This window comes from Salvia splendens, chromosome 10 (genome assembly GCF_004379255.2).
Source record: "Salvia splendens isolate huo1 chromosome 10, SspV2, whole genome shotgun sequence".
In the NCBI taxonomy this organism is placed as follows: Eukaryota; Viridiplantae; Streptophyta; class Magnoliopsida; order Lamiales; family Lamiaceae; genus Salvia; species Salvia splendens.
This window is the reverse complement of record NC_056041.1, coordinates 3,588,788-3,601,569: the sequence shown is the minus strand read 5'-3', so window position 1 is coordinate 3,601,569 and position 12,782 is coordinate 3,588,788. Positions and strand designations below refer to the sequence as shown.

The 12,782-nt window shown below is 36.1% G+C and overlaps 1 long non-coding RNA gene across 1 annotated transcript; it reads left to right on the top strand.

Annotated features, from left to right (window-relative positions):
- The first annotated feature begins 7,282 nt into the window (after window positions 1-7,282).
- LOC121753400 lies at window positions 7,283-10,087 on the top strand. Its single transcript, XR_006040394.1, has 2 exons — window positions 7,283-7,571; window positions 9,050-10,087. It is a non-coding gene; the product is annotated as an uncharacterized LOC121753400 (long non-coding RNA).
- Window positions 10,088-12,782: the final 2,695 nt, after the last annotated feature.

Genomic DNA, 12,782 nt, shown 5'->3' with positions numbered 1-12,782 from the left:
TCCTCCTTCTTTTTTCTTGATCATCACAGGATTGGCCACCCAAGAAGGATATTTCACCTCGAATAGTACATCCGCTTTTAGTAATTGGCGGACTTCGTCATGGATGACTTGGTTTCTTTCTGCCGCAAAGAGTCTTTGCTTCTGTTTTACTGGCCGGATTGAAGGATCAATATTTAACCGATGAGTGATTACCTCGGGGGGCACTCCGGTCATGTCCAACGGAGACCATGCAAAGACATCTTTGTACTCCTTGAGGAGCTGAATGGTCTTTTCCCGGAGTAGAGGCGTTCCTGCGAAGCCGATCTTGACCGTTCTGGATGGATCATCTTCGTATAACTGAACGGTCATTGAGTTCGGCTCTGAAGTGACTTCGGTCATCTCGCTTGCCTCTGACTCCGGTTGCTGTGATTGCTATGCTTGATGGTGCCGAACTGATTGCTCGGCACTTTTAAGCGCAACCTGCAGACATTCTTTTGCTCTTTTTTGATCACCTCGGATGACCGCTATCCCACCTTTAGTGGGGATCTTGATGGTGAGGTGAAAAGTAGAGCAAACGGCCCGAACTGTGTTGAGCCAGTCTCTCCCCAGGATGATGTTGTACGGGGACCGAGCTTTCACCACAAAGAACTCGATCATCGTATTGGAGCTTGTAGGCGCTTTTCCCACCGTGATCGGAAGGCTGATAATACCTTCAGGGCGGGTGTCCTCCTGGGCGAAACTTTTCAGAGGAAGTGGAGCCGGACTGAGCCGAGCTGGATCCACTTCCATTTTATCGAAACATTCTTTAAAAAGAATGCTGACTGACGCTCCTGTATCCACAAATACTCTGTGGATCAGTTTGTTTGCCACTCCGGCTTGAATGACAATAGCGTCTTGGTGAGGAGAGATGGTTGGGACGGGATCGGCATCTGAAAATGTAATCACTTCGTCTTTCTTCAGCCTTTTATGTGTTGGCTCCTCTTGATTGGAACCTCTGCGTTCTGCTTTTAGGGACGACTTAGTCTTCCCGGCAGGGAGAGCATCAATAGTCTGGATTACTCCATCATATTGCGGCTCGTCGTCGTCTTCGGGATCCTCATGCCTTTTCGGATCCTGAGGATTGCAGTTCGCACCTCTCTGCCTTTTTTTCGGCTGCTTGCTTTGGTATTCTTTTAACGTTCCTGTTTTCACAAGAACATCAATACCTGCAGCCAAATTTCGGCACTCCTCGGTATCGTGACCGTGGGCTTGATGGAAGGAGCAATATTGATCCTGAGGTCGCCGCGCGGCTGATTTCGTCATCCGCTTTGGTTTTTCGAACATATCGGAATGTAGTTCGAAAATTTCCGCTCTTGACTTGTTTAATGGTACGAACTGAGCGGGCGGCTTCTCAGGATTGAGACGTGGCCCCAATCTGCCTTGTACCGGTGCCCTTTGAATTCTTTCAAAAGGAGTTCGGCGAGGAAGCACCTGGCCGCTTTGATCGGGCTTCTTTTTCTCTTCTCGGGATGAGCTGTCTAAAGACCGTTTTCGACGGTCTGCCTCATCCGCACGGGAAAACTGGTCCGCAATGTCCCACATTTCTTGAGCTGTTTGCGGACCGCACTCCACGAGCTTTCTGTAGAGAGCTCCGGGCAGGATTCCATTTTGGAATGCCGAAATGACAAGTAGATCGTTGAGATCATCTACTTGTAGGCATTCCTTGTGGAATCTCGTCATGAAGTCGCTGATCTTTTCGTCGCGACCTTGACGTATAGAAAGCAGCTGAGCCGAAGTGATCCGGGCTTCCGCTTTCTGAAAGAATCTCCTGTGGAAAGCATCCATTAGATCTCGGTAAGATCTAATGCTGCCTTGGGGGAGGCTATCGAACCACCTTCTCGCGTTCCCGATAAGAAGCTCGGGGAACAGCTTGCACATATGGACCTCATTGAGACCCTGGTTCGCCATATTATACTGATAGCGTCCCAAGAAGTCATGAGGATCCACTAGCCCGTCATAAGTCATTGACGGTGTCCGGTAGTTCCGCGGCAAAGGAGTTCGGGTGATATCGTCCGAGAACGGAGTCTTTAATGCTCCGTACATGGCGAACCCGATATTTCTTCGGTACGGAGGTGATGGAGTTCTCCTGTGGTTCCGGTACCGAGGAGGAACAGGAACATGTCGGGGTTGAGGATTCTCTCTCCTGGAAGACACGTCACTACTGCGGTAGTGACTTTCATGTCTGGATGAGGAGGGAGAATCCGCCGTTGTCTTCTCCGGCTGTTGGCTCTTCTGCAGGAAGGTTAAGAACTCCTCCTGCTTCTCGGCCAAGAACAGCTTGACAGCTTCATTTAAATCGGGCTGCTGGGAAGACTCGGTGCGATGACTCCTGGAGTGGCTTGTTCCTTCTTCGTGAGAACCGGAGGTAGATGTCTCCCGAGGCCGTTTTTCAGACCTGCGAGCTGGACTAGCTTCCTCACGGTTATCACGAACGGTATTATGGGTGTTATGTGATCTGGTATGCATTTTTTTTTTTTGGGGTGGAAAAAGGGTCAAAAATTCGCTTTATCACAAATTTGGTTCTCTGTTTCCCACAGACGGCGCCAGTGATGAATCCGCGAATTTCTGATGTTAGTAAATGCTGGTAGAGAATAAAGACTACGACACAGAGATTTACGTGGTTCGATTTACTGAGGTAAATCTACGTCCACGGGAAGAAAAGAGGGCAGAGTTGTATTGCTTGATCTGTTTTCTACAGCTTACAATACAGACTTGCTATTTGATCTTTTATCTCTAGAGAGCTTAACAGAACTTAACCTTATCTATCTGATCTAGGTTCTATTTATACATTGAACCAAGATCGTGGGTGTAGTGGAGGTGGAAATCCTGCATGAGTCCACTATCTCCTAGTTCGGTCGAATACTGAGACCGAACTGCTGAATTATTGCCGAGCAGCTTTTGCCGATCTGAGAGTAGAGCTTGATTGGTTGGCTTTTACCGAGCTGTAGGCTGGGGCCGAACTCTTTGGTTGTGCCGAACTGAACTCTTTAGTCATGCCGGACTGATACTCTTTAGTCATGCCGAACTGATACTCTTTCTTGGGCTTTAGGCTGATGGGCTTGTTTAGTACGTACTCCATCATTACTATAAATTATACTCCATAATATAATTAATCAATATATTTTGATTTTTATTTACTCAAATTTGCAGTTTTTTTTTTGTGTGATTGTTTCTATTGATTAATGCAATTAGTCAATTGATTTGTTTAAAGTCCACCACTCTTCGATGGTGTATATAAATAAATGTGTGCGTTCACAACTTATTGCTATTTTTGAATTTGCAGTTTCTAGATTTGTTGACTATTTTACATGAATGGAGGAGCCCATTCGCTGCCATTATTCGAAAACTTTGAATTTTTGTAAAAAAAGACGAATGCTTGAAGACATATCCATGCATTCCACATATATAATTGAGATAGACACATAACATCCTTTTTAAAGAGAAATCTATATGCTTTCACACACAAATCCACATATATTCAAACATAAATCACATGTCTCTCATTGTCCGAACTTTCTATTTTTTCTCATTACGATATATACAGTAACAATATTTTCACAAAATTACTAATTTTAGAAAATAAAAAGAAAATCCATAAATAATTACCAATGAGATTCAGAAAAAATAAATTAATTACTGGACAAATGAATTAGCTAGAAACCCCAAAAACTACAAATAAACTAAACATGCTAAAAAATCCAAGGAAACAAGATTCAAACTTGCAACCTCCTTGCCAGCTATGCAACACAATAATTCGCAGTGTTGTATGCAAAACAATAATTAATGCAGTTTTATATCTAATCAATAATCATGCTATGATTTATTAGATGGATAGATGATATTAGGTGCTGCATATACTATCTAGTACTTTGATATTATATATCAAGTTTGATAGTATTAAATAATTTCACCTCTACTTATATAAATCATGTAACATAGAGTAATTTCAAAGGGATAGGTAATATGTGTCATAATCAGGGATGCCAATCTAGCCCGAAATTCGCGAGTCGACCCGAATAACCCGGTAAAATTATAGACATAGGGCCTGAAAATCGGAACCCAAATGTAGAATAGGGCTACATGGGCTAGCCTGTTCGGGTCAGCGGGTTATGCGAGCTGGCCCAGGTGGGTTGCGGGTTAGCTCATGAGTTGAGCATTTAAATTTAAAATATAATTAAAAATTTGGGTTATATATCTATATGAAGTATATATGGTAATATTAATATTAAACGCACCATAGATATGAGGTATATATGATAATTATGCCTCCTCTCTCAAATTGAAAGTTAGGGTTATATGGAATATGGTTGATATGAAGTACTCTACTATTTTTTGACATATTACTATCTATGCTATTTTTTTAACTGCTTAAAATTTATTTTCGGGTATACAATTAAGAATGTCATTCAACTCCATTGAAATGCATGGTTTTCATTTAATTGTAGTCAGATTCAAGTGAGCTACTAATTAAGCGATATGTTTATGTATTTTGTTTCAATTTTCAAATTGTTATTATTTTCTTTTTCTTGATCACTTTGGTAATACTTTACTATTTTTGATAGAAAGTAATATGTAAGATCACTTTTGACCCAGATAGTCCATGGGTGGTTAGCTCGAAACCCGAAGATTTAGGGTTAGGGCAAAAAATGTATAACCCGAAAAATTCACAACCCGAATAACCCGCACTCATATAGCCTGAAAACTCGAGTGGATTGACCCGAACCCGGACGGGTTAGCCCAATTGACATCCATGGTCCTAATCAAGAAGGAATACATGTTCACATCTAGGGGGGGGGGGGGGCAAATCCTAGTAGTAGTACATAGTTTCCCACTTTCCCTTTCATGTGGAGCTAAAACGGCAATTAGACAGCGATACTTAGGGCTTGTTCGGTTATCATTAATTGACCAGAATTGGGGTCAAATCATTGCGATACTTAATAATTTAGAGTGGCTGATAATTTATTATACCTATTCTCTATTGCTTGTGGCTGTGGGGATGGTCTCAACTCTCAAGCCTACGAATTAATATGTGTATATCTATATGCATCTAATATTATGAATTTATTAGTAAATCATAGTACTGACCATCGAAAAACAGTTGCAAAATCGAATATTTAATATATTCGTACCACCCCCTCATTATAAAAAAAGAAGATATTTTTGACCACTCTTCCTAGCACTAGATCAAAGTATCCATCTGTCACAATACTTTCTACTTTTACCCTTAAAATGCTCCACACTTGCCATTTTTAAAAGAAAAAAATCTTATGTGTGTTACGGTAAATAGTATCAATCCGAAATATCTAGATATTCCTTTCCCCTTAACCCCTTTAGGCCATGTTTGGTTGCCAGGATTCTGTCTAGGAAAGTAATTTGATTCCTTAAATTTTAAATTCCTGTGTTTGTTTCCGTTTTTAATCAAACTGAGAAAGTAATCAAAATCCTGAAACAAGCAAAGTTAGTACAACTTTCCAGGATTCTGAATCCTAACTTTTCTTAGGTATTCTTTTTCCTATTTTAGGATTCTTACATATTTAATGCAATATAGTACAGTTGTTTATTATTATTATTATTATTATTATTATCATTATTATTGTTATTATTTATTACAATGTTTTAAAAATAATTTAAAAGTATAAACCATACTTAATTTCAGGATAATAAATAACTATAATTCAAATTATCATAATTATAACTATATTATTAATATTTATTTTTATTTTTATTATCATCATAATAATAATAATTTATTAAATAATTAAATATAATTATAATTATATAATAATATAATAATTATTAATTTATAAATTAGTAATTAACAATAAAATTGTAGTGAAATTTTAAATTATAAAATTTATTCAATTAAAAATTAAGTAAATATAATGATAATAATAATAATAATTTTATTTATTATTATATTATTATATATTATGATGTATAATCCATATTTAAACTATCCATCGTAATAATAAATAAAATAATATAATTATTATCATTTTTAATTAATAATTTATTAAATAATATGTATTATTATTTTTTATAAATAAAAAATGATTTGTATATTTTTAGTTTAGTGTTTAAATCAAATATATACTTTCAAATCTTGATATTTTCCAAACACGAGAAAGTAAAGTTATTAGAAATCATATTCCCGGGATTCATTTTCCCAGGAATCATTTTCCTTGTCAACTTTACTTTCCCGCCAACCAAACATGGCCTTAGAGATAGAGAGGAGAATGTTGCATAAAATAGTATTAATAAAAGAATAAAAACGCATACTAAATAAATCAGATTCTGATAGGGTCTTCGATCGCGTGAATCTGGTGTGAATCTAGTCAAGCTTATTTCGCGCAAGATCTTCAACATATCTTCTTGATTTTATTTATTTAGCATATCTTCTATTTTAGTTAGTAACTTTTGTACAATTTTTATCTTTATTGAATCTAGTTAGTATTCTATAAATGAGAGGTCTATGCACTCTTTTATTAATTGAGAAATAAAGTTAAAACTTATTCTCATTTCGGTTCTGGTGGAAATCACCCCAAGACTTCAACTAGGGTTTATCTTGTTCTCCGTCTCACTTAGCGTTCTAGTCCGATAGATCAAGGGTCTATCAGATTCCATTCCAAATGAACCCATCAATCCTAGAAAAATATAAACAACCATTAAAAGTAGTACTAATACAATATTTATATTGCTCGCAGGGGCGTAGCGCAGTTGGCAACGGAGCGGCAGATCTTGCTGCAATGAGCCTGAGTTCAAATCTCACTGCTGTCGTGTAATTGCTTCAATCTCTTAGTCTACAAGTGTGAGGCCCTGTGAGATGGGCTTCTGGTAGCCAGTGGGTTAAGGCCTCCCCCTTAACGGACTATTGCGTACCCTGATTTAACCCTCTCACATAATGTACGGCCGGAGTGTGGGGTAACCCCTCATATAATGTCGGGCTGGAGTGTAGGGTCCGACCAGGCGACGGAATATTTATATTATTCGAAAATTCATCTGGTGATGATAATAATGAAGTCCCCCCCCAGGCGCACGTGCTAACACTATTCACGCACGCGACTCCACCAGTGGCCCATCCGTAAATATCGCCAAATCCCGGCATCATTTCCCAACTCCCAACGAATTTGATCACAAAATTTCCCTTCCTTTCGCGACGTCACAGTTGCCGTTGGTGCTATGACACGTGGCGTCATCTGCTTCGTCCTTACATCTATAAACTCACCTCTCCTCTCTTACTTGCAAATCCCTTCAATCTGTTCTCTCTCCTCCAGTTATGGCTATAAGCATAGCCTTCTCTTTTGAGCCAAGTGTTGGATTCTGTTGCGGCGTCCTCTAGTTCGCTTGGTGCAGGTCGGGAACTTTATTCGACGATTGCGTCGCATTTTGCGTTAAATTTGGGCTAACTATGCCCTCCAATCGTACATCGTACATATGCGATTGCCGTTGTATTTGGCGAATATCAGGTTCCTGCCTTGCATCAACTGAATCGGAGGCCGCGGTGAATCATTATTCCCGGCCGGTTTAATTCACGTGGACCTGCGATTGATATGGTAGGTGTGAATTTTGAATTCATTTTCTTCTCTGTTACCTAGATTTCCCCCGGATCTGACTTGTTTGTTTTCCTGCATTGAGCATGAATGATAGATCTTGTTTTATGCATTGCCAGATACTTAATTATCACTCTATGCTGACAAATTAGTGTAGTTTTCTACCTAAGAAAAAAAAAAGTTTTCAGTACTCTTTCAGCTGCTTCTGATACGGAAATACTGGATAATTAATAGAAGTTGTGAATCAAAGTTGTTTTTTATTAGTATCATTTAATTTTATCCAGTAGTAGCTCTTCTTCAAAATCCACTTGAAAAGTACTATTGCTTTCTGAGAAAACGTAGATGCATTTTCTCATGGATGATCATAAGCCTAGTTTGATTTTAGAATGATAATTATGCAAAGAAGCATGAGTTACATTGGATCCATGGTAAAGAATGAGTTTTGTTTCATTCACTTGTAGTATGTCTGTTTTGTGAATCATGTGAGTTGTTTCCCATTTTGCTCTTCCTCATGTTGCAGTTGAGTATACGTAGGGGTGTGCATTCGGGTTTCGGTTCGGTTTTTTGCCAAAACCGAACCAAAACCGAAAAACCGAATTTAGTTCAAAATCCAAACCGAACCGAACCCGAAAAACTGAAAAACCGAAACCGAAAAACCGAAAACCGAACTTAAAAAACCAAAAACCGAACTTAAAAAACCGAAAAACCCGAAAAAAAACCGAGAAACCTAAAAAAAAAAAATAATATAAATATATATTTATATATGTGTATTTTATTTTATCTTATATATATTAATAGAATATTTATATATAATATAAAATTAATATTACTATATAATATATATTATATAGTAGAATATAATAATAGAATATATATAATTCGTTTTTCGGTTTTTCGGTTTTTTTCTTCGCCCGAACCGAACCGAAAAACCGATTTTTTTTTATTTTTAAAACCGAACCGAACCGAAAAACCGAAAAAACCGAACTGAATTTTAAAATTTCGGTTTGGTTCGGTTCGGATATTCGGTTTTCAGTTTTTTTGCTCACCCCTAAGTATATGTATGAAAAGTTGAATGGAGTTGGGGAAATTCTGGCAATTATATTGCCCATGTGGCTGTGTTATGGGTCATAGCTTTGTCTTCTAGTGACCTGAAAGAATATAATAGCACGCTCCCTTTTAGTGCTTGGGAGAATAATTGGCATATTTCTAGGAAACCTGTGTTCTTAGTTGTCGTTTTAAACTGCATTTTACTATGCGTAGTTCTGCATAGTTACTACTTCCACTTGGCGTTTAAAATAAAATACCCCAATTTGCGACAATCAAACAGCCTCAAGTTGTCTTAGAATGACGACAGAGTGCTCTAAAATAAATTCAGGCTGTTATTTTAGTCTGAAATAAATTCTCAAGCATCTGCATTTTTGCTTTCAAGAGTTCAGTAAGCTTCTCCTGCTTGTGAAGCTATTCATAATATATTCTTGCAGTGTCATACCTGCCATATATGGTTATATAGACTGATGAAGGGCTCGTGTTGGTTACAAACTCTGATGTTTTTGGATTAGTTTTCGGCTTGGTGTTGATGGCATGAACTAAGGTGTGCAAATTCTTTACTTCCTTAAACTGTTTCAGCCTTTCAAACTCTTGAGCCGAACTTGAGCCATAATCGTGCAAGTTCGTGTGAATCATTTTTTGGATATTTTTTCAAGTGAGTAACGACTTGCAAAAATATACCAACTTGTTAATTTCCACTTATTAAAATACTAATTGTAGTTGCTGTGAACAAATCTTGTGATGATCTTTGCCATCTCCAATGTCTCATTGATGATCCACCGGCCTCCTTCATGAAAAGGCTGAGCTCGTATGTGATTATCTGCACGACGTTCTGGAGTCCCAACCTCCACCACGAAGAAGGTCTGCATAGCAATCAGTTGTGTCAGACGAGCAAAGACAATCCACCAAAATATTCACAAAAGTTTGGTCGTTGGCATCCATCCATCCATCCATCCATCCATCCATCGAGCAAGATGCTACAGCTAGTGTCCGCCCTTTTAACTCCTCAGACAGTAGGAGCTTGACACTGCATCCTCATTGAGTGAAAAAGAGATCATGTTCTGAAAGTTTGGTGAATTGGCAGCATATGAGTCAAGTCCATTCTCGTAAAAGAATCTACGTATGTGCAATCTGGCTTCCTTGATCAATGGATCATTATCGGCGGCGGTGGCAGTGATCCGTGAAAGACAATATTAACGTATTAAATTGTGTAAATGATTCGAGTCAATTTAAGTTGAATTGGAATCATTCATTTTGTGTGCGTTTATTCGGTGTACCAACTCAACTTATGCTAGTTAGAGTCGGTAAGTAATAATGATATAATGAACGAGTTTGAGCAAGTTTTATGAAGTGGCCCGTAAAAATTCGCATGATTTATGATAAATTTAGACTCATGCACGAAAAATCTTGTACGGTTTTGCTCCAATTTTGCTCGATTATGCACTGTGTTAATGAAGTGTGTTGTTCCCTTCTTTTTTTGTGTGGAGCATACTATTCTTTCTATTTTGTTTCTTAAACATAATGAGATAGTATAATGTGTATGTGAATTTAATTAATGTTGGATATGTTAATTTGGTGCGTCAGTTTAAGTAACAAATTCAATCGCCGGTGCGATTCAATAAATATCTTATAAGTAAGTTGTAACTACGGCTAAATAAAACTAAAAAAGTTAGTACTATAAGTATATGCCATTTTTTCGTAAAAGTTTAAACTTCATTTATGTACATACAAAAGCTATTTATGAGATACTTACATCGTAGTTAGGACACGGTAATGAATATAGAAGCTGACATAAAAATTTCAGAAAAAAAAAACCAAAAAAATTAGTGTAAAAGTTGATAAATTTTAGATATTCGTTGATAAGGTTATCAACCTTAGGGGTGGGTAGGTACGGTATACCTTACCGAAACCACCATACCGTATACCTTACCGTAAATTCGGTATCTGGAAAAACTATACCTTTACCTTATAAAAATTTTCGGTATACCGAACTTCGGTATATCTTATTTCCGGTATGACCAATTTTCATACCGATGCCGTACCTCATTTTCGATATACAGTACCAAAGTTCGGTATACCGTACGTTTGCGGTATACCATACTTTCAACATCAATGAAAATAAATAATTTGAGTTTTTAGAATATTATTTATATTTTATAATTTAAAAATATATATATTAAATATATTTTGTTCATAATTATATTTATATTTCACAATAAAATTTATTATTTAAAAATATATTAATTATATTTTATATATAATTATATTTATATTTTATGGTATATACCTTAATTTACGGTATATACCGAATTTCGGTATAAAGTGGTATACCGCGGTATATGAAAATTCATATTGTTAACTTACCTAAATCTTTCGGTAAGGTATCATACCGTACCGAAAATCACGGTATACCAAAAATTCGGTATTTTTGATATTTTTTCGGTATGATAAAGTCGGTATTTCGGTATTTCGATATGTTTCCCCAGCCCTTTCAAGCTGCTTCTTTTCTTCATAGGAATTCCATAAATTGATACTAGTAAATAATTACACTGTCATATTACTTTAAACGGAGTATTTTGCAAAGATATTGGGTGATAAGTTACCCCGTCACAATATTCAAAAAAATTGCAGTGGTATATTTTGGAAGCCCAAGAGTAAGCTGGCCCATTTTCTGACTCCCATGGCCCATCCCACTGCTATAGATCTATCACAATCACTACTCCAACTAGATTGCTGATTACTGCATTTATTTAAGTACAGTATAATGTTTGTTATCTACCACACTAATAGTACTATATTTTTAGATGACAACTGTAAATTGTAGTACTATAGGAGTAGTATTTTTTATGATACTGTAAACTATACAAAATCAATGGTCTAGATTAAATTTTACAGCATATGGGAGTAGAGTGTCTATTTGTTCCTTTACTTGTATAAACATGTATAATAACTATTTAAATCATGAAATTATATTAAATTGTAGTTATTCCACAAAATTTTGAAAACAAAATATTAAATCATGAATTTTCAAATTTTCACTTTTCACCTTTATTTGTTTTCTCGTTTTAACGAGACAGCATTGTTTTAATAGTTTTAGTATCATCAGAACACATCGTTTTCTACATAGATGTGACAACGAAATAGTATAAAAAGTAAGTAATTTATAGTTCCATTTTCAAATAGTATGGGACTGTTAAAAAATTATTAAAACTTTACTATTTAAATGACTATAATCACATGTAAATAAGTGATTTAGTATTTCATCGTCATCTTTATCTCTGCTGTTTATGGAATGATCTTTCAACCTGAAGGAGATTGAGTGAACAAATTTCTTTAAATAATTTTTGTTTTCTTATGCTCCATAAAAATCTTATTTAATTCTTAGCTTGTTGTGCAGTGATACAACGGTTGTTCTTCTATTAATGTATTCAGTTTCGACAATTTTGTTCATACTATATTGGTATTGAATCACATGGTAGCAAAATGTATCTGGTAATTTGTCTCGTCTCACTTTATGCGAGATCAGACAAAATAATTATTTTGATATACTTTGTAAAATATTCAAGCATCAAATGGTAAGCTGTTATTTCTGCGGATGGTGTCAATGACATAGTAGTACAGTATTATTTTATTCTTGATCATATAATTTACTAAAAGTATACTTTTAAGTAAGTGAATATATACAAAAGTGTGTAGTAGAGATAATACTATTATACTAGCAATTTATTAATAATTAGTGGAAAGGATAGTTTGAAATTTGAATGTAAAAAGTTGGGGTGGGGAAGAACGCATAATCTTCATTTTGTCCTTAAATTTAGGATGATAGAATTTGTTAGTGGTATTGTCCTAATTGTAACTTTAATTAATTTATTTAATTAAGATATGGTTTTGTATCCAAAACTATAAGTACATCTCCATTTTGTATAAACTATAATGTGTATTTACAGTCTCGAGGGTTGTCGACTAACCACAATATTAATTTAATGTAAAAGTGGCTCATAAAAACCCCTAATCCCAATACTTAACCAAGTAAATACTTATTTATTTAGGAAGCTCAACTTTGATTCTCTCTCAAAAAGGTTGTGAAAAGGCACACAATTCGTAATAAATGGTTTTTATATGAATTAATAGTTGCAATTAATTATATATCAACAGTGCAATGATAGA